Below are 22,620 nucleotides of genomic sequence, written 5' to 3'. Positions count from 1 at the left end.
TTCCCCTAGGTCTCTAGTTTTAAAAAATGCACCGGTTTTGCAGGTTTCCCTAGATGCCGGCTGAGCTAGAGGCCAAAATCTACTGGTAGGCACTTTGCAAAAAACACCTCTGTTTTCTTTCAAAAAATGTGATGTGTCCACATTGCGTTTTGGGGCATTTCCTGTCGCCGGCGCTATGCCTACCCACACAAGTGAGGTATCATTTTTATCGGGAGACTTAGGGGAACACTGGGTGGAAGTAAATTTGTGGCTCCTCTCTGATTCCAGAATTTTCTGTCACCAAAATGTGAGGAAAATGTGTTTTTTTAGCCAAAATTTGAGGTTTGCAAAGGATTCTGGGTAACAGAACCTGGTCAGAGCCCCACAAGTCACCCCATCTTGGATTCCCCTAGGTCCGTAGTTTTTAAAAATGCACAGGTTTTGCAGGTTTCCCTAGGTGCCGGCTGAGGTAGAGGCCAAAATCTACAGGTAGGCACTTTGCAAAAAAACACCTCTGTTTTCTTGAAAAAAATGTGATGTGTCCACGTTGCGTTTTGGGGCATTTCCTGTGGCGCGTGCAAGGACTACCCACACAAGTGAGGAATCATTTTTATCGGGAGACTTGGGAGAACGGTGGGTGGAAGTAAATTTGTGGCTCCTCTCTGATTCCAGAACTTTCTGTCACCAAAATGTGAGGAAAACATGTTTTTTTGGCCAAATTTTGAGGTTTGCAAAGGATTCTGGGTAACAGAACCTGGTCAGAGCCCCACAAGTCACCCCATCTTGGATTCCCCTAGGTCTCTAGTTTTCAAAAATGCACAGGTTTTGCAGGTTTCCCTAGGTGCCGGCTGAACTAGAGGCCAAAATCTACAGGTAGGCACTTTGCAAAAAACACCTCAGTTTTCTTTCAAAAAATGTGATGTGTCCACGTTGTGTTTTGGGGCATTTCCTGTCGCGGGCGCTAGGCCTACCCACACAAGTGAGGTATAATTTTGATCAGGAGACTTGGGGGAACGCTGGGTGGAAGGAAATTTGTGGCTCCTCTCTGATTCCGGAACTTTCTGTCACCAAAATGTGAGGAAAACGTGTTTTTTTAGCCAAATGTTGAGGTTTGCAAAGGATTCTGGGTAACAGAACCTGGTCAGAGCCCCACAAGTCACCCCATCTTGGATTCCCCTAGGTCCCTAGTTTTTAAAAATGCACAGGTTTTGCAGGTTTCCCTAGGTGCCGGCTGAGCTAGAGGCCAAAATCTACAGGTAGGCACTTTGCAAAAAAACACCTCTGTTTTCTTGAAAAAAATGTGATGTGTCCACGTTGCGTTTTGGGGCATTTCCTGTGGCGGGTGAAAGGACTACCCACACAAGTGAGGAATCATTTTTATCGGGAGACTTGGGAGAACGGTGGGTGGAAGTAAATTTGTGGCTCCTCTCTGATTCCAGAACTTTCTGTCACCAAAATTTGTTTTTTTAGCCAAATTTTGAGGTTTGCAAAACAATCTAGGTAACAGAACGTGGTCAGAGCCCCACAAGTCACCCCATCTTAGATTCCCCTAGGTCTCTAGTTTTCAGAAATGCACATGTTTTGCAGGTTCCCCTAGGTGCCGGCTGAGCTAGAGGCCAAAATCTACAGGTAGGCACTTTGCAAAAAACACCTTAGTTTTCTTTAAAAAAATGTGATGTGTCCACGTTGTGTTTTGGGGTTTGTTGTGACGCGGCCGCTACGCCTACCCACACAAGTGAGGTATCATTTTTATCGGGAGACTTGGGGGAACGCTGGGTGGAAGGAAATTTGTAACTCCTCTCTGATTCCAGAACTTTCTGTCACCATAATGTGAGGAAAATGTGTTTTTTTTAGCCACATTTTGAGGTTTGCAAAGGATTCTGGGTAACAGAACCTGGTCAGAGCCCCACAAGTCACCCCATCTTGGATTTCCCTAGGTCTCTAGTTTTCAAAAATGCACAGGTTTGGTAGGTTTCCCCAGGTGCCGGCTGAGCTAGATGCCAAAATCTACAGGTAGGCACTTTGCAAAAAACACCTCAGTTTTCTTTAAAAAAATGTGATGTGTCCACGTTGCGTTTTGGGGCATTTCCTGTCGCGGGCGCTAGGCCTACCAACACAAGTGAGGTATCATTTTTATCGAGAGACTTTGGGGAACGCTGGGTGGAAGGAAATTTGTGGCTCCTCTCTGATTCCAGAACTTTCTGTCACCAAACTGTGAGGAAAACGTGTTTTTTTAGCCAAATTTTGAGGTTTGCAAAGGATTCTGGGTAACAGAACCTGGTCAGAGAACCACAAGTCACCCCATCTTGGATTCCCCTAGGTCCCTAGTTTTTAAAAATGCACAGGTTTTGCAGGTATCCCTAGGTGCCGGCTGAGCTAGAGGCCAAAATCTACAGGTAGGTACTTTGCAAAAAAAGACCTCTGTTTTCTTTAAAAAAATGCGATGTGTCCACGTTGCGTTTTGGGGCATTTCCTGTGGCGGGTGCAAGGACTACCCACACAAGTGAGGAATCATTTTTATCGGGAGACTTGGGGGAATGGTGGGTGGAAGGAAATTTGTGGCTCCTCTCTGATTCCAGAACTTTCTGTCACCAAAATGTGAGGAAAACATGTTTTTTTGGCCAAATTTTGAGGTTTGCAAAAGATTCTGGGTAACAGAACCTGGTCAGAGCCCCATAAGTCACCCGATCTTAGATTCCCCTAGGTCTCTAGTTTTCAAAAATGCACAGGTTTTGCAGGTTTCCCTAGGTGCCGGCAGAGCTAGAGGCCAAAAGCTACAGGTAGGCACTTTGCAAAAAACACCTCTGTTTTCTTTAAAAAAATGTGATGTGTACATGTTGCGTTTTGGGGCATTTCCTGTCGCCTGCGCTAGGCCTACCCACACAAGTGGGGTATCATTTTTATCGGGAGACTTTTGGAAACGCTGGGTGGAAGTAAATTTGTGGCTCCTCTCTGATTCCGGAACTTTCTGTCACCAAAATATGTGGAAAACGTGTTTTTTTAGCCAAATGTTGAGGTTTGCAAAGGATTCTGGGTAACAGAACCTGGTCAGAGTCCCACAAGTCACCCCATCTTGGATTCCCCTAGGTCCCTAGTTTTTAAAAATGCACAGGTTTTGCAGGTTTCCCTATGTGCCGGCTGAGCTAGAGGAAAAATCTACAGGTAGGCACTTTGCAAAAAAACACCTCTGTTTTCTTTAAAAAAATGTGATATGTCCACGTTGCGTTTTGGGGCATTTCCTGTGGCGGGTGCAAGGCCTACCCACACAAGTGAGGTATCATTTTTATCGGGAGACTCGGGGGAACGCTGGGTGGAAGGAAAGTTGTAGCTCCTCTCTGATTCCAGAACTTTCTGTCACCAAAATGTGTTTTTTTAGCCAAATTTTGAGGTTTGCAAAACAATCTAGGTAACAGAACGTGGTCAGAGCCCCACAAGTCACCCCATCTTAGATTCCCCTAGGTCTCTAGTTTTCAGAAATGCACATGTTTTGCAGGTTCCCCTAGGTGCCAGCTGAGCTAGAGGCCAAAATCTACAGGTAGGCACTTTGCAAAAAACACCTTAGTTTTCTTTAAAAAAATGTGATGTGTCCACGTTGCGTTTTGGGGTTTGTTGTGACGCGGCCGCTACGCCTACCCACACAAGTGAGGTATCATTTTTATCGGGAGACTTGGGGGAACGCTGGGTGGAAGGAAATTTGTAACTCCTCTCTGATTCCAGAACTTTCCGTCACCATAATGTGAGGAAAATGTGTTTTTTTAGCCACATTTTGAGGTTTGCAAAGGATTCTGGGTAACAGAACCTGGTCAGAGCCCCACAAGTCACCCCATCTTGGATTCCCCTAGGTCCCTAGTTTTTAAAAATGCACAGGTTTTGCAGGTATCCCTAGGTGCCGGCTGAGCTAGAGGCCAAAATCTACAGGTAGGTACTTTGCAAAAAAAGACCTCTGTTTTCTTTAAAAAAATGCGATGTGTCCACGTTGCGTTTTGGGGCATTTCCTGTGGCGGGTGCAAGGACTACCCACACAAGTGAGGAATCATTTTTATCGGGAGACTTGGGGGAATGGTGGGTGGAAGGAAATTTGTGGCTCCTCTCTGATTCCAGAACTTTCTGTCACCAAAATGTGAGGAAAACAAGTTTTTTTGGCCAAATTTTGAGGTTTGCAAAAGATTCTGGGTAACAGAACCTCGTCAGAGCCCCACAAGTCACCCGATCTTAGATTCCCCTAGGTCTCTAGTTTTCAAAAATGCACAGGTTTTTCAGGTTTCCCTAGGTGCCGGCAGAGCTAGAGGCCAAAATCTACAGGAAGGCACTTTGCAAAAAACACCTCTGTTTTCTTTAAAAAAATTTGATGTGTCCACGTTGCGTTTTGGGGCATTTCTTCTGTCGCGGCCGCTAGGCCTACCCACACAAGTGATGTATCATCTTTATTGGGAGACTTGGGGGAACGCTGGGTGGAAGGAAATTTGTGTCTCCTCTCTGATTCCAGAACTTTCTGTCACCAAAATGTGAGGAAAACGTGTTTCTTTAGCCAAATTCTGAGGTTTGCAAAGGATTCTGAGTAACAGAACCTGGTCAGAGCCCCACAAGTCACCCCATCTTGGATTCCCCTAGGTCTCTAGTTTTCAAAAATGCACAGGTTTGGTAGGTTTCCCTAGGTGCCGGCTGAGCTAGAGGCCAAAATCTACAGGTAGGCCCTTTGCAAAAAACACCTCAGTTTTCTTTAAAAAAATGTGATGTGTCCACGTTGCATTTTGGGGCATTTCCTGTCGCGGGTGCTAGGCCTACCCACACAAGTGAGGTATAATTTTGATCAGGAGACTTGGGGGAACGCTGGGTGGTAGGAAATTTGTGGCTCCTCTCTGATTCCGGAACTTTCTGTCATCAAAATGTGAGGAAAACGTGTTTTTTTAGCCAAATGTTGAGGTTTGCAAAGGATTCTGGGTAACAGAACCTGGTCAGAGCCCCACAAGTCACCCCATCTTGGATTCCCCTAGGTCTCTAGTTTTCAAAAATGCACCGGTTTTGCAGGTTTCCCTAGGTGCCGGCTGAGCTAGAGGCCAAAATCTACAGGAAGGCACTTTGCAAAAAAACACCTCTGTTTTCTTGAAAAAAATGTGATGTGTCCACGTTGCGTTTTGGGGCATTTCCTGTGGCGGGTGCAAGGACTACCCACACAAGTGAGGAATCATTTTTATCGGGAGACCTGGGAGAACGGTGGGTGGAAGTAAATTTGTGGCTCCTCTCTGATTCCAGAACTTTCTGTCACCAAAATGTGAGGAAAACATGTTTTTTTGGCCAAATTTTGAGGTTTGCAAAGGATTCTGGGTAACAGAACCTGGTCAGAGCCCCACAAGTCACCCCATCTTGGATTCCCCTAGGTCCCTAGTTTTTAAAAATGCACAGGTTTTGCAGGTTTCCCTAGGTGCCGGCTGAACTAGAGGCCAAAATCTACAGGTAGGCACTTTGCAAAAAACACCTCTGTTTTCTTTCAAAAAATGTGATGTGTCCACGTTGCATTTTGGGGCATTTCCTGTCGTGGGTGCTAGGCCTACCCACACAAGTGAAGTATAATTTTGATCAGGAGACTTGGGGGAACGCTGGGTGGTAGGAAATTTGTGGCTCCTCTCTGATTCCGGAACTTTCTGTCATCAAAATGTGAGGAAAACGTGTTTTTTTAGCCAAATGTTGAGGTTTGCAAAGGATTCTGGGTAACAGAACCTGGTCAGAGCCCCACAAGTCACCCCATCGTGGATTCCCCTAGGTCCCTAGTTTTTAAAAATGCACAGGTTTTGCAGGTTTGCCTAGGTGCCGGCTGAGCTAGAGGCAAAAATCTACAGGTAGGCACTTTGCAAAAAAACACCTCTGTTTTCTTTAAAAAAATGTGATGTGTCCACGTTGCGTTTTGGGGCATTTCCTGTGGCGGGTGCAAGGCCTACCCACACAAGTGAGGTATCATTTTTATCGGGAGACTTGGGGGAACGCTGGGTGGAAGGAAAGTTGTGGCTCCTCTCTGATTCCAGAACTTTCTGTCACCAAAATGTGTTTTTTTAGCCAAATTTTGAGGTTTGCAAAAGAATCTAGGTAACAGAACGTGGTCAGAGCCCCACAAGTCACCCCATCTTAGATTCCCCCAGGTCTCTAGTTTTCAGAAATGCACATGTTTTGCAGGTTCCCCTAGGTGCCGGCTAAGCTAGAGGCCATAATCTACAGGTAGGCACTTTGCAAAAAACACCTTAGTTTTCTTTAAAAAAATGTGATGTGTCCACGTTGCGTTTTGGGGTTTGTTGTGACGCGGCCGCTACGCCTACCCACACAAGTGAGGTATCATTTTTATAGGGAGACTTGGGGGAACGCTGGGTGGAAGGAAATTTGTAACTCCTCTCTGATTCCAGAACTTTCTGTCACCATAATGCGAGGAAAATGTGTTTTTTAGCCACATTTTGAGGTTTGCAAAGGATTCTGGGTAACAGAACCTGGTCAGAGCCCCACAAGTCACCCCATCTTGGATTCCCCTAGGTCCCTAGTTTTTAAAAATGCACCGGTTTTGCAGGTTTCCCTAGGTGCCGGCTGAGCTACAGGCCAAAATCTACAGGTAGGCACTTTGCAAAAAACACCTCTGTTTTCTTTAAAAAAATGTGATGTGTCCACGTTGCGTTTGGGGCATTTCCTGTCGCCGGCGCTAGGCCTACCCACACAAGTGAGGTATCTTTTTTATCGGGAGACTTAGGGGAACGCTGGGTGGAAGTAAATTTGTGGCTCCTCTCTGATTCCAGAATTTTCTGTCACCAAAATTTGAGGAAAATGTGATTTTTTAGCCAAAATTTGAGGTTTGCAAAGGATTCTGGGTAACAGAACCTGGTCAGAGCCCCACAAGTCACCCCATCTTGGATTCCCCTAGGTCCCTAGTTTTTAAAAATGCACAGGTTTTGCAGGTTTCCCTAGGTGCCGGCTGAGCTAGAGGTCAAAATCTACAGGTAGGCACTTTGCAAAAAAACACCTCTGTTTTCTTGAAAAAAATGTGATGTGTCCACGTTGCGTTTTGGGGCATTTCCTGTGGCGGGTGCAAGGACTACCCACACCAGTGAGGTATCATTTTTATCGGGAGACTTGGGAGAACGGTGGGTGGAAGTAAATTTGTGGCTCCTCTCTGATTCCAGAACTTTCTGTCACCAAAATGTGAGGAAAACATGTTTTTTTGGCCAAATTTTGAGGTTTGCAAAGGATTCTGGGTAACAGAACCTGGTCAGAGCCCCACAAGTCACCCCATCTTGGATTCCCCTAGGTCTTTAGTTTTCAAAAATGCACAGGTTTTGCAGGTTTCCCTAGGTGCCGTCTGAACTAGAGGCCAAAATCTACAGGTAGGCACTTTGCAAAAAACACCTCTGTTTTCTTTAAAAAAATGTGATGTGTCCACGTTGCGTTTTGGGGCATTTCCTGTAGCCGGCGCTAGGCCTACCCACACAAGTGAGGTATCATTTTTATCGGGAGACTTGGGGGAACGCTGGGTGGAAGTAAATTTGTGGCTCCTCTCTGATTCCAGAACTTTCTGTCACCAAAATTTGAGGAAAATGTGTTTTTTTAGCCAAATTTTGAGGTTTGCAAAGGATTCTGGGTAACCGAACCTGGTCAGAGCCCCACAAGTCACCCCATCTTGGATTCCCCTAGGTCCCTAGTTTTTAAAAATGCACAGGTTTTGCAGGTTTCCCTAGGTGCCGGCTGAGCTAGAGGCCAAAATCTACAGGTAGGCACTTTGCAAAAAAAAACCTCTGTTTTCTTTAAAAAAATGTGATGTGTCCACGTTGCGTTTTGGGGCATTTCCTGTGGCGGGTGCAAGGCCTACCCACACAAGTGAGGTATCATTTTTATCGGGAGACTTGGGGGAACGCTGGGTGGAAGGAAAGTTGTGGCTCCTCTCTGATTCCAGAACTTTCTGTCACCAAAATGTGTTTTTTTAGCCAAATTTTGAGGTTTGCAAAAGAATCTAGGTAACAGAACGTGGTCAGAGCCCCACAAGTCACCCCATCTTAGATTCCCCCAGGTCTCTAGTTTTCAGAAATGCACATGTTTTGCAGGTTCCCCTAGGTGCCGGCTGAGCTAGAGGCCAAAATCTACAGGTAGGCACTTTGCAAAAAACACCTTAGTTTTCTTTAAAAAAATGTGATGTGTCCACGTTGCGTTTTGGGGTTTGTTGTGACGCGGCCGCTACGCCTACCCACACAAGTGAGGTATCATTTTTATCGGGAGACTTGGGGGAACGCTGGGTGGAAGGAAATTTGTAACTCCTCTCTGATTACAGAACTTTCTGTCACCATAATGTGAGGAAAATGTGTTTTTTTAGCCACATTTTGAGGATTGCAAAGGATTCTGGGTAACAGAACCTGGTCAGAGCCCCACAAGTCACCCCATCTTGGATTTCCCTAGGTCTCTAGTTTTCAAAAATGCACAGGTTTGGTAGGTTTCCCCAGGTGCCGGCTGAGCTAGATGCCAAAATCTACAGGTAGACACTTTGCAAAAAACACCTCAGTTTTCTTTAAAAAAATGTGATGTGTCCACGTTGCGTTTTGGGGCATTTCCTGTCGCAGGCGCTAGGCCTACCCACACAAGTGAGGTATCATTTTTATCGAGAGACTTTGGGGAACGCTGGGTGGAAGGAAATTTGTGGCTCCTCTCTGATTCCAGAATTTTCTGTCACCAAAATGTGAGGAAAACGTGTTTTTTTAGCCAAATTTTGAGGTTTGCAAAGGATTCTGGGTAACAGAACCTGGTCAGAGCCCCACAAGTCACCACATGTTGGATTCCCCTAGGTCCCTAGTTTTTAAAAATGCACAGGTTTTGCAGGTTTCCCTAGGTGCCGGCTGAGCTAGAGGCCAAAATCTACAGGTAGGCACTTTGCAAAAAAAACCTCTGTTTTCTTGAAAAAAATGCGATGTGTCCACGTTGCGTTTTGGGTCATTTCCTGTGGCGGGTGCAAGGACTACCCACACAAGTGAGGAATCATTTTTATCGGGAGACTTGGGGGAACGGTGGGTGGAAGGAAATTTGTGGCTCCTCTCTGATTCCAGAACTTTCTGTCACCAAAATGTGAGGAAAACATGTTTTTTTGTCCAAATTTTGCGGTTTGCAAAGGATTCTGGGTAACAGAACCTGGTCAGAGCCCCACAAGTCACCCCACCTTTGATTCCCGTAGGTCCCTTGTTTTTAAAAATGCACAGGTTTTGCAGGTTTCCCTAGGTGCCGGCTGAGCTAGAGGCCAAAATCTACAGGTAGGTACTTTGCAAAAAAAGACCTCTGTTTTCTTTAAAAAAATGTGATGTGTCCACGTTGCGTTTTGGGCATTTCCTGTGGCGGGTGCAAGGCCTACCCACACAAGTGAGGAATCATTTTTATCGGGAGACCTAGGGGAACGCTGGGTGGAAGGAAATTTGTGGCTCCTCTCTGATTCCAGAACTTTCTGTCACCAAAATATGAGGAAAATGTGTTTTTTAGCCAAATGTTGAGGTTTGCAAAGGATTCGGGGTAACAGAACCTGGTCAGAGCCCCACAAGTCACCCCATCTTGGATTCCCCTAGGTCTCTAGTTTTAAAAAATGCACAGGTTTTGCAGGTTTCCCAGGTGCCGGCTGAACTAGAGGCCAAAATCTACAGGTAGGCACTTTGCAAAAAACACCTTTGTTTTCTTTCAAAAAATGTGATGTGTCCACGTTGTGTTTTGGGGCATTTCCTGTCGCCGGCGCTAGGCCTACCCACACAAGTGAGGTATCATTTTTATCGGGAGACTTGGGGGAATGGTGGTTGGAAGGAAATTTGTGGCTCCTCTCTGATTCCAGAACTTTCTGTCACCAAAATGTGAGGAAAACATGTTTTTTTGGCCAAATTTTGAGGTTAGCAAAAGATTCTGGGTAACAGAACCTGGTCAGAGCCCCACAAGTCACACGATCTTAGATTCCCCTAGGTCCCTAGTTTTCAAAAATGCACAGGTTTTTCAGGTTTCCCTAGGTGCTGGCAGAGCTAGAGGCCAAAATCTACAGGTAGGCACTTTGCAAAAAACACCTCTGTTTTCTTTCAAAAAATTTGATGTGTCCAAGTTGCGTTTTGTGGCATATCTTGTGTCGCGGCCGCTAGGCCTACCCACACAAGTGAGGTATCATCTTTATTGGGAGACTTGGGGGAACGCTGGGTGGAAGGAAATTTGTGGCTCCTCTCTGATTCCAGAACTTTCTGTCACCAAAATGTGAGGAAAACTTGTTTCTTTAGCCAAATTCTGAGGTTTGCAAAGGATTCTGGGTAACACAACCTGGTCAGAGCCCCACAAGTCACCCCATCTTGGATTCCCCTAGGTGTCTAGTTTTCAAAAATGCACAGGTTTGGTAGTTTTCCCTAGGTGCCGGCTGAGCTAGAGGCCAAAATCTACAGGTAGGCCCTTTGCAAAAAACACCTCAGTTTTCTTTAAAAAAATGTGATGTGTCCACGTTGCATTTTGGGGCATTTCCTGTCGCCGGCGCTAGGCCTACTCACACAAGTGAGGTATCATTTGTATCGGGAGACTTAGGGGAACGCTGGGTGGAAGGAAATTTGTGGCTTTTCTCTGATTCCGGAACTTTCTGTCACCAAAATGTGAGGAAAACTTGTTTTTTTAACCAAATGTTGAGGTTTGCAAAGGATTCTGGGTAACAGAACCTGGTCAGAGCCCCACAAGTCACCCCATCTTGGATTCCCCTAGGTCTCTAGTTTTCAAAAATGCACAGGTTTTGCAGGTTTCCCTAGGTGCCGGCTGAACTAGAGGCCAAAATCTACAGGTAGGCACTTTGCAAAAAACACCTCTGTTTTCTTTAAAAAAATGTGATGTGTCCACGTTGTGTTTTGGGGCATTTCCTGTCGCCGGCGCTAGGCCTACCCACACAAGTGAGGTATCATTTGTATCGGGAGACTTAGGGGAACGCTGGGTGGAAGGAAATTTGTGGCTCTTCTCTGATTCCGGAACTTTCTGTCACCAAAATGTGAGGAAAACTTGTTTTTTTAACCAAATGTTGAGGTTTGCAAAGGATTCTGGGTAACAGAACCTGGTCAGAGCCCCACAAGTCACCCCATCTTGGATTCCCCTAGGTCTCTAGTTTTCAAAAATGCACTGATTTTGCAGGTTTCCGTAGGTGCCGGCTGAGCTAGAGGCCAAAATCTACAGGTAGGCACTTTGCAAAAAACACCTCTGTTTTCTTTTAAAAAATGTGATGTGTCCACGTTGCGTTTTGGGGCATTTCCTGTCGCCGGCGCTAGGCCTACCCACACAAGTGAGGTATCATTTGTATCGGGAGACTTAGGGGAACGCTGGGTGGAAGTAAATTTGTGGCTCCTCTCTGATTCCAGAATTTTCTGTCACCAAAATGTGAGGAAAATGTGTTTTTTTAGCCAAAATTTGAGGTTTGCAAAGGATTCTGGGTAACAGAACCTGGTCAGAGCCCCACAAGTCACCCCATCTTGGATTCCCCTAGGTCCCTAGTTTTTAAAAATGCACAGGAGTTGCAGGTTTCCCTAGGTGCCGGCTGAGCTAGAGGCCAAAATCTACAGGTAGGCACTTTGCAAAAAAACACCTCTGTTTTCTTGAAAAAAATGTGATGTGTCCACGTTGCGTTTTGGGGCATTTCCTGTGGCGGGTGCAAGGACTACCCACACAAGTGAGGAATCATTTTTATCGGGAGACTTGGGAGAACAGTGGGTGGAAGTAAATTTGTGGCTCCTCTCTGATTCCAGAACTTTCTGTCACCAAAATGTGAGGAAAACATGTTTTTTTGGCCAAATTTTGAGGTTTGCAAAGGATTCTGGGTAACAGAACCTGGTCAGAGCCCCACAAGTCACCCCATCTTGGATTCCCCTAGGTCTCTAGTTTTCAGAAATGCACAGGTTTTGCAGGTTTCCCTAGGTGCCGGCTGAACTAGAGGCCAAAATCTACAGGTAGGCACTTTGCAAAAAACACCTCTGTTTTCTTTAAAAAAATGTGATGTGTCCACGTTGTGTTTTGGGGCATTTACTGTCACCGGCGCTAGGCCTACCCACACAAGTGAGGTATCATTTTTATCGGGAGACTTGGGGGAACGCTGGGTGGAAGTAAATTTGTGCTCCTCTCTGATTCCAGAACTTTCTGTCACCAAAATGTGAGGAAAATGTGTTTTTTTAGCCAAATTTTGAGGTTTGCAAAGGATTCTGGGTAACAGAACCTGGTCAGAGCCCCACAAGTCACCCCATCTTGGATTCCCCTAGGTCCCTAGTTTTTAAAAATGCACAGGTTTTGCAGGTTTCCCTAGGTGCCGGCTGAGCTAGAGGCCAAAATCTACAGGTAGGCACTTTGCAAAAAAACACCTCAGTTTTCTTTCAAAAAATGTGATGTGTCCACGTTGCGTTTTGGGGCATTTCCTGTGGCGGGTGCAAGGCCTACCCACACAAGTGAGGTATCATTTTTATCGGGAGACTTGGGGGAACGCTGGGTGGAAGGAAAGTTGTGGCTCCTCTCTGATTCCAGAACTTTCTGTCACCAAAATGTGTTTTTTTAGCCAAATTTTGAGGTTTGCAAAAGAATCTAGGTAACAGAACGTGGTCAGAGCCCCACAAGTCACCCCATCTTAGATTCCCCTAGGTCTCTAGTTTTCAGAAATGCACATGTTTTGCAGGTTCCCCTAGCTGCCGGCTGAGCTAGAGGCCAAAATCTACAGGTAGGCATTTTGCAAAAAACACCTCTGTTTTCTTTCAAAAAATGTGATGTGACCACGTTGCGTTTTGGGGCACTTATTTTGTCGCGGCCGCTAGGCCTACCCACACAAGTGAGGTATCATCTTTATTGGGAGACTTGGGGGAACGCTGGGTGGAAGTAAATTTGTGGCTCCTCTCTGATTCCAGAACTTTCTGTCACCAAAATGTGAGGAAAATGTGTTTTTTTAGCCAAATGTTGAGGTTTGCAAAGGATTCGGGGTAACAGAACCTGGTGAGAGCCCCACAAGTCACCCCATCTTGGATTCCCCTAGGTCTCTAGTTTTTAAAAATGCACAGGTTTTGCAGGTTTCTGTAGGTGCCGGCTGAGCTAGAGGCCAAAATCTACAGGTAGGCACTTTGCAAAAACACCTCTGTTTTCTTTAAAAAAATGTGATGTGTACACGTTGCGTTTTGGGGCATTTCCTGTCGCCTGCGCTAGGCCTACCCACATAAGTGAGGTATCATTTTTATCGGGAGACTTGGGGAAACGCTGGGTGAAGGAAATTTGTGGCTCCTCTCTGATTCCGGAACTTTCTGTCACCAAAATATGTGGAAAACGTGTTTTTTTAGCCAAATGTTGAGGTTTGCAAAGGATTCTGCGTAACAGAACCTGGTCAGAGCCCTACAAGTCACCCCATCTTGAATTCTCCTAGGTCGCTAGTTTTTAAAAATGCACAGGTTTTGCAGGTTTCCCTAGGTGCCGGCTGAGCTAGAGGAAAAAATCTACAGGTAGGCACTTTGCAAAAAAACACCTCTGTTTTCTTTAAAAAAATGTGATATGTCCACGTTGCGTTTTGGGGCATTATCTTCTATCGCTGCCGCTAGGCCTACCCACACAAATGAGGTGTTATCTTAATCGGGAGACTTGGGGGAAAGCTGGGTGGAAGGAAATTTGTGGCTCCTCTCTGATTCCAGAACTTTCTGTCACCTAAATGTGTTTTTTTAGCCAAATTTTGAGGTTTTCAAAAGATTCTGGGTAACAGAACCTGGTCAGAGCCCCACAAGTCACCCTATCTAGGATTCCCCTAGGTCTCTAATTTTCAAAAATGCACAGGTTTGGTAGGTTTCCCTAGGTGCCGGCTGAGCTAGAGGCCAAAATCTACAGGTAGGCACTTTGCAAAAAACACCTCAGTTTTCTTTTAAAAAATGTGACGTGTCCACATTGCTTTTTGGGGCATTTCCTGTCGCGGGCGCTAGACCTACCCACACAAGTGAGGTATCATTTTTATCGGGTGACTTTGGGGAACGCTGGGTGGAAGGAAATTTGTGGCTCCTCTCTGATTCCAGAACTTTCTGTCACCAAAATGTGAGGAAAATGTGTTTTTTTAGCCAAAATTTGAGATTTGCAAAGGATTCTGGGTAACAGAACCTGGTCAGAGCCCGACAAGTCACCCCATCTTGGATTCCCCTACATCTCTAGTTTTATAAAATGCACAGGTTTGGTAGGTTACCGTATGTGCCGGCTGAGCTAGAGGCCAAAATCTACAGGTAGGCACTTTGCAAAAAACACCTTAGTTTTCTTTAAAAAAATGTGATGTGTCCACGTTGCGTTTTGGGGTTTGTTCTGTCACGGCCGCTACGCCTACCCACACAAGTGAGGTATCATTTTTATCGGGATACTTGGGGGAACGCTGGGTGGAAGGAAATTTGTAACTCCTCTCTGATTCCAGAACTTTCTGTCACCATAATGTGAGGAAAATGTGTTTTTTTAGCCAAAATTTGAGGTTTGCAAAGGATTCTGGGTAACAGAACCTGGTCAGAGCCCCACAAGTCACCCCATCTTGGATTCCCCTAGGTCCCTAGTTTTTAAAAATGCACAGGTTTTGCAGGTTTCCCTAGGTGCCGGCTGAGCTAGAGGCCAAAATCTACAGGTAGGCACTTTGCAAAAAAACACCTCTGTTTTCTTGAAAAAAATGTGATGTGTCCACGTTGCGTTTTGGGGCATTTCCTGTGGCGGGTGCAAGGACTACCCACACAAGTGAGGAATCATTTTTATCGGGACACTTGGGAGAACAGTGGGTGGAAGTAAATTTGTGGCTCCTCTCTGATTCCAGAACTTTCTGTCACCAAAATGTGAGGAAAACATGTTTTTTTGGCCAAATTTTGAGGTTTGCAAAGGATTCTGGGTAACAGAACCTGGTCAGAGCCCCACAAGTCACCCCATCTTGGATTCCCCTAGGTCTCTAGTTTTCAAAAATGCACAGGTTTTGCAGGTTTCCCTAGGTGCCGGCTGAACTAGAGGCCAAAATCTACAGGTTGGCACTTTGCAAAAAACACCTCTGTTTTCTTTCAAAAAATGTGATGTGTCCACGTTGTGTTTTGGGGCATTTACTTTCGCCGGCGCTAGGCCTACCCACACAAGTGAGGTATCATTTTTATCGGGAGACTTGGGGGAACGCTGGGTGGAAGTAAATTTGTGCTCCTCTCTGATTCCAGAACTTTCTGTCACCAAAATGTGAGGAAAATGTGTTTTTTTAGCCAAATTTTGAGGTTTGCAAAAGATTCTGGGTAACAGAACCTGGTCAGAGCCCCACAAGTCACCCCATCTTGGATTCCCCTAGGTCCCTAGTTTTTAAAAATGCACAGGTTTTGCAGGTTTCCCTAGGTGCCGGCTGAGCTAGAGGCCAAAATCTACAGGTAGGCACTTTGCAAAAAAACACCTCAGTTTTCTTTTAAAAAATGTGATATGTCCACGTTGCGTTTTGGGGCATCATCTTCTATCGCTGTCGCTAGGCCTACCCACACAAATGAGGTGTTATCTTAATGGGGAGACTTGGGGGAAAGCTGGGTGGAAGGAAATTTGTGGCTCCTCTCTGATTCCAGAACTTTCTGTCACCTAAATGTGTTTTTTTAGCCAAATTTTGAGGTTTTCAAAAGATTCTGGGTAACAGAACCTGGTCAGAGCCCCACAAGTCACCCTATCTAGGATTCCCCTAGGTCTCTAATTTTCAAAAATGCACAGATTTGGTAGGTTTCCCTAGGTGCCGGCTGAGCTAGAGGCCAAAATCTACAGGTAGGCACTTTGCAAAAAACACCTCAGTTTTCTTTTAAAAAATGTGATGTGTCCACATTGCTTTTTGGGGCATTTCCTGTCGCGGGCGCTAGACCTACCCACACAAGTGAGGTATCATTTTTATCGGGTGACTTTGGGGAACGCTGGGTGGAAGGAAATTTGTGGCTCCTCTCTGATTCCAGAACTTTCTGTCACCAAAATGTGAGGAAAATGTGTTTTTTTAGCCAAAATTTGAGATTTGCAAAGGATTCTGGGTAACAGAACCTAGTCAGAGCCCGACAAGTCACCCCATCTTGGATTCCCCTACATCTCTAGTTTTAAAAAATGCACAGGTTTGGTAGGTTTCCGTATGTGCCGGCTGAGCTAGAGGCCAAAATCTACAGGTAGGCACTTTGCAAAAAACACCTTAGTTTTCTTTAAAAAAATGTGATGTGTCCACGTTGCGTTTTGGGGTTTGTTGTGTCGCGGCCGCTACGCCTACCCACACAAGTGAGGTATCATTTTTATCGGGATACTTGGGGGAACGCTGGGTGGAAGGAAATTTGTAACTCCTCTCTGATTCCAGAACTTTCTGTCACCATAATGTGAGGAAAATGTGTTTTTTTAGCCAAAATTTGAGGTTTGCAAAGGATTCTGGGTAACAGAACCTGGTCAGAGCCCCACAAGTCACCCCATCTTGGATTCCCCTAGGTCCCTAGTTTTTAAAAATGCACAGGTTTTGCAGGTTTCCCTAGGTGCCGGCTGAGCTAGAGGCCAAAATCTACAGGTAGGCACTTTGCAAAAAAACACCTCTGTTTTCTTGAAAAAAATGTGATGTGTCCACGTTTCGTTTTGGGGCATTTCCTGTGGCGGGTGCAAGGACTACCCACACAAGTGAGGAATCATTTTTATCGGGACACTTGGGAGAACAGTGGGTGGAAGTAAATTTGTGGCTCCTCTCTGATTCCAGAACTTTCTGTCACCAAAATGTGAGGAAAACATGTTTTTTTGGCCAAATTTTGAGGTTTGCAAAGGATTCTGGGTAACAGAACCTGGTCAGAGCCCCACAAGTCACCCCATCTTGGATTCCCCTAGGTCTCTAGTTTTCAAAAATGCACAGGTTTTGCACGTTTCCCTAGGTGCCGGCTGAACTAGAGGCCAAAATCTACAGGTAGGCACTTTGCAAAAAACACCTCTGTTTTCTTTCAAAAAATGTGATGTGTCCACGTTGTGTTTTGGGGCATTTCCTGTCGCCGGCGCTAGGCCTACCCACACAAGTGAGGTGTCATTTTTATCGGGAGACTTGGGGGAACGCTGGGTGGAAGTAAATTTGTGGCTCCTCTCTGATTCCAGAACTTTCTGTCACCAAAATGTGAGGAAAATTTGTTTTTTTAGCCACATTTTGAGGTTTGCAAAGGATTCTGGGTAACAGAAACTGGTCAGAGCCCCACAAGTCACCCCATCTTGGATTCCCCTAGGTCCCTAGTTTTTAAAAATGCAAAGGTTTTGCAGGTTTCCCTAGGTGCCGGCTGAGCTATAGGCCAAAATCTACAGGTAGGCACTTTGCAAAAAACACCTTAGTTTTCTTTAAAAAAATGTGATGTGTCCACGTTGCGTTTTGGGGTTTGTTGTGTCGCGGCCGCTACGCCTACCCACACAAGTGAGGTATCATTTTTATCGGGATACTTGGGGGAACGCTGGGTGGAAGGAAATTTGTAACTCCTCTCTGATTCCAGAACTTTCTGTCACCATAATGTGAGGAAAATGTGTTTTTTTAGCCAAAATTTGAGGTTTGCAAAGGATTCTGGGTAACAGAACCTGGTCAGAGCCCCACAAGTCACCCCATCTTGGATTCCCCTAGGTCCCTAGTTTTTAAAAATGCACAGGTTTTGCAGGTTTCCCTAGGTGCCGGCTGAGCTAGAGGCCAAAATCTACAGGTAGGCACTTTGCAAAAAAACACCTCTGTTTTCTTGAAAAAAATGTGATGTGTCCACGTTTCGTTTTGGGGCATTTCCTGTGGCGGGTGCAAGGACTACCCACACAAGTGAGGAATCATTTTTATCGGGACACTTGGGAGAACAGTGGGTGGAAGTAAATTTGTGGCTCCTCTCTGATTCCAGAACTTTCTGTCACCAAAATGTGAGGAAAACATGTTTTTTTGGCCAAATTTTGAGGTTTGCAAAGGATTCTGGGTAACAGAACCTGGTCAGAGCCCCACAAGTCACCCCATCTTGGATTCCCCTAGGTCTCTAGTTTTCAAAAATGCACAGGTTTTGCAGGTTTCCCTAGGTGCCGGCTGAACTAGAGGCCAAAATCTACAGGTAGGCACTTTGCAAAAAACACCTCTGTTTTCTTTCAAAAAATGTGATGTGTCCACGTTGTGTTTTGGGGCATTTCCTGTCGCCGGCGCTAGGCCTACCCACACAAGTGAGGTGTCATTTTTATCGGGAGACTTGGGGGAACGCTGGGTGGAAGTAAATTTGTGGCTCCTCTCTGATTCCAGAACTTTCTGTCACCAAAATGTGAGGAAAATTTGTTTTTTTAGCCACATTTTGAGGTTTGCAAAGGATTCTGGGTAACAGAAACTGGTCAGAGCCCCACAAGTCACCCCATCTTGGATTCCCCTAGGTCCCTAGTTTTTAAAAATGCAAAGGTTTTGCAGGTTTCCCTAGGTGCCGGCTGAGCTATAGGCCAAAATCTACAGGTAGGCACTTTGCAAAAAAACTCCTCTGTTTTCTTTAAAAAAATGTGATGTGTCCACGTTGCGTTTTGGGGCATTTCCTGTGGCGGGTGCAAGGCCTACCCACACAAGTGAGGTATCATTTTTATCGGGAGACTTGGGGGAACGCTGGGTGGAAGGAAAGTTGTGGCTCTTCTCTGATTCCAGAACTTTCTGTCACCAAAATGTGTTTTTTTAGCCAAATTTTGAGGTTTGCAAAAGAATCTAGGTAACAGAACGTGGTCAGAGCCCCACAAGTCACCCCATCTTAGATTCCCCTAGGTCTCTAGTTTTCAGAAATGCACATGTTTTGCAGGTTCCCCTAGGTGCCGGCTGAGCTAGAGGCCAAAATCTACAGGTAGGCACTTTGCAAAAAACACCTCTGTTTTCTTTCAAAAAATGTGATGTGTCCACGTTGCGTTTTGGGGCACTTCTTTTGTCGCGGCCGCTAGGCCTACCCACACAAGTGAGGTATCATCTTTATTGGGAGACTTGGGGGTACTCTGGGTGGAAGTAAATTTGTGGCTCCTCTCTGATTCCAGAACTTTCTGTCACCAAAATATGAGGAAAATGTGTTTTTTAGCCAAATGTTGAGGTTTGCAAAGGATTCGGGGTAACAGAACCTGGTCAGAGCCCCACAAGTCACCCCATCTTGGATTCCCCTAGGTCGCTAGTTTTTAAAAATGCACATGTTTTGCAGGTTTCCCTAGGTGCCGGCTGAGGTAGAGGAAAAAATCTACAGGTAGGCACTTTGCAAAAAAACACCTCTGTTTTCTTTAAAAAAATGTGATATGTCCACGTTGCGTTTTGGGGCATTATCTTCTATCGCGGCTGCTAGGCCTACCCACACAAGTGAGGTATCATCTTTATTGGGAGACTTGGGGGTACTCTGGGTGGAAGTAAATTTGTGGCTCCTCTCTGATTCCAGAACTTTCTGTCACCAAAATATGAGGAAAATGTGTTTTTTAGCCAAATGTTGAGGTTTGCAAAGGATTCGGGGTAACAGAACCTGGTCAGAGCCCCACAAGTCACCCCATCTTGGATTCCCCTAGGTGTCTAGTTTTAAAAAATGCACAGGTTTGGTAGGTTTCCCTAGGTGCCGGCTGAGCTAGAGGCCAAAATCTACAGGTAGGCCCTTTGCAAAAAACACCTCAGTTTTCTTTAAAAAAATGTGATGTGTCCACGTTGCATTTTGGGGCATTTCCTGTCGCAGGTGCTAGGCCTACCCACACAAGTGAGGTATAATTTTGATCAGGAGACTTGGCGGAACGCAGGGTGGAAGGAAATTTGTGGCTCCTCTCTGATTCCGGAACTTTCTGTCACCAAAATGTGAGGAAAACTTGTTTTTTTTAACCAAATGTTGAGGTTTGCAAAGGATTCTGGGTAACAGAACCTGGTCAGAGCCCCACAAGTCACCCCATCTTGGATTCCCCTAGGTCTCTAGTTTTCAAAAATGCACTGATTTTGCAGGTTTCCGTAGGTGCCGGCTGAGCTAGAGGCCAAAATCTACAGGTAGGCACTTTGCAAAAAACACCTCTGTTTTCTTTCAAAAAATGTGATGTGTCCACGTTGCGTTTTGGGGCATTTCCTGTCGCCGGCGCTAGGCCTACCCACACAAGTGAGGTATCATTTGTATCGGGAGACTTGGGGGAACGCTGGGTGGAAGTAAATTTGTGGCTCCTCTCTGATTCCAGAACTTTCTGTCACCAAAATATGAGGAAAATGTGTTTTTTAGCCAAATGTTGAGGTTTGCAAAGGATTCGGGGTAACAGAACCTGGTGAGAGCTCCACAAGTCACCCCATCTTGGATTCCCCTAGGTCTCTAGTTTTTAAAAATGCACAGGTTTTACAGGTTTCTGTAGGTGCCGGGTGAGCTAGAGGCCAAAATCTACAGGTAGGCACTTTGCAAAAAACACCTCTGTTTTCTTTAAAAAAATGTGATGTGTACACGTTGCGTTTTGGGGCATTTCCTGTCGCCTGCGCTAGGCCTACCCACATAAGTGAGGTATCATTTTTATCGGGAGACTTAGGGAAACGCTGGGTGGAAGTAAATTTGTGGCTCCTCTCTGATTCCAGAATTTTCTGTCACCAAAATGTGAGGAAAATGTGTTTTTTTAGCCAAAATTTGAGGTTTGCAAAGGATTCTGGGTAACAGAACCTGGTCAGAGCCCCACAAGTCACCCCATCTTGGATTCCCCTAGGTCCCTAGTTTTTAAAAATGCACAGGTTTTGCAGGTTTCCCTAGGTGCCGGCTGAGCTAGAGGCCAAAATCTACAGGTAGGCACTTTGCAAAAAAACACCTCTGTTTTCTTGAAAAAAATGTGATGTGTCCACGTTGCGTTTTGGGGCATTATCTTCTATCGCGGCCGCTAGGCCTACCCACACAAGTGAGGTATCATCTTTATTGGGAGACTTGGGGGTACTCTGGGTGGAAGTAAATTTGTGGCTCCTCTCTGATTCCAGAACTTTCTGTCACCAAAATATGAGGAAAATGTGTTTTTTAGCCAAATGTTGAGGTTTGCAAAGGATTCGGGGTAACAGAACCTGGTCAGAGCCCCACAAGTCACCCCATCTTGGATTCCCCTAGGAGTCTAGTTTTCAAAAATGCACAGGTTTTGCAGGTTTCTGTAGGTGCCGGCTGAGCTAGAGGCCAAAATCTACAGGTAGGCACTTTGCAAAAAACACCTCTGTTTTCTTTAAAAAAATGTGATGTGTACACGTTGCATTTTGGGGCATTTCCTGTCGCAGGTGCTAGGCCTACCCACATAAGTGAGGTATCATTTTTATCGGGAGACTTAGGGAAACGCTGGGTGGAAGTAAATTTGTGGCTCCTCTCTGATTCCGGAACTTTCTGTCACCAAAATGTGAGGAAAACTTGTTTTTTTAACCAAATGTTGAGGTTTGCAAAGGATTCTGGGTAACAGAACCTGGTCAGAGCCCCACAAGTCACCCCATCTTGGATTTCCCTAGGTCTCTAGTTTTCAAAAATGCACTGATTTTGCAGGTTTCCGTAGGTGCCGGCTGAGCTAGAGGCCAAAATCTACAGGTAGGCACTTTGCAAAAAACACCTCTGTTTTCTTTCAAAAAATGTGATGTGTCCACGTTGCGTTTTGGGGCATTTCCTGTCGCCGGCGCTAGGCCTACCCACACAAGTGAGGTATCATTTGTATCGGGAGACTTAGGGGAACGCTGGGTGGAAGTAAATTTGTGGCTCCTCTCTGATTCCAGAATTTTCTGTCACCAAAATGTGAGGAAAATGTGTTTTTTTAGCCAAAATTTGAGGTTTGCAAAGGATTCTGGGTAACAGAACCTGGTCAGAGCCCCACAAGTCACCCCATCTTGGATTCCCCTAGGTCCCTAGTTTTTAAAAATGCACAGGTTTTGCAGGTTTCCCTAGGTGCCGGCTGAGCTAGAGGCCAAAATCTACAGGTAGGCACTTTGCAAAAAAACACCTCTGTTTTCTTGAAAAAAATGTGATGTGTCCACGTTGCGTTTTGGGGCATTTCCTGTGGCGGGTGCAAGGACTACCCACACAAGTGAGGAATCATTTTTATCGGGAGACTTGGGAGAAAAGTGGGTGGAAGTAAATTTGTGGCTCCTCTCTGATTCCAGAACTTTCTGTCACCAAAATGTGAGGAAAACATGTTTTTTTGGCCAAATTTTGAGGTTTGCAAAGGATTCTGGGTAACAGAACCTGGTCAGAGCCCCACAAGTCACCCCATCTTGGATTCCCCTAGGTCTCTAGTTTTCAAAAATGCACAGGTTTTGCAGGTTTCCCTAGGTGCCGGCTGAACTAGAGGCCAAAATCTACAGGTAGGCACTTTGCAAAAAACACCTCTGTTTTCTTTCAAAAAATGTGATGTGTCCACGTTGTGTTTTGGGGCATTTCCTGTCGCCGGCGCTAGGCCTACCCACACAAGTGAGGTATAATTTTGATCAGGAGACTTGGGGGAACGCAGGGTGGAAGGAAATTTGTGGCTCCTCTCTGATTCCGGAACTTTCTGTCACCAAAATGTGAGGAAAACTTGTTTTTTTAACCAAATGTTGAGGTTTGCAAAGGATTCTGGGTAACAGAACCTGGTCAGAGCCCCACAAGTCACCCCATCTTGGATTCCCCTAGGTCTCTAGTTTTCAAAAATGCACTGATTTTGCAGGTTTCTGTAGGTGCCGGCTGAGCTAGAGGCCAAAATCTA

The sequence above is a fragment of the Pleurodeles waltl genome, chromosome 5 (assembly GCF_031143425.1).
Source record: "Pleurodeles waltl isolate 20211129_DDA chromosome 5, aPleWal1.hap1.20221129, whole genome shotgun sequence".
Lineage (NCBI taxonomy): Eukaryota > Metazoa > Chordata > Amphibia > Caudata > Salamandridae > Pleurodeles > Pleurodeles waltl.
Note: the sequence above shows the minus strand (reverse complement) of the source record.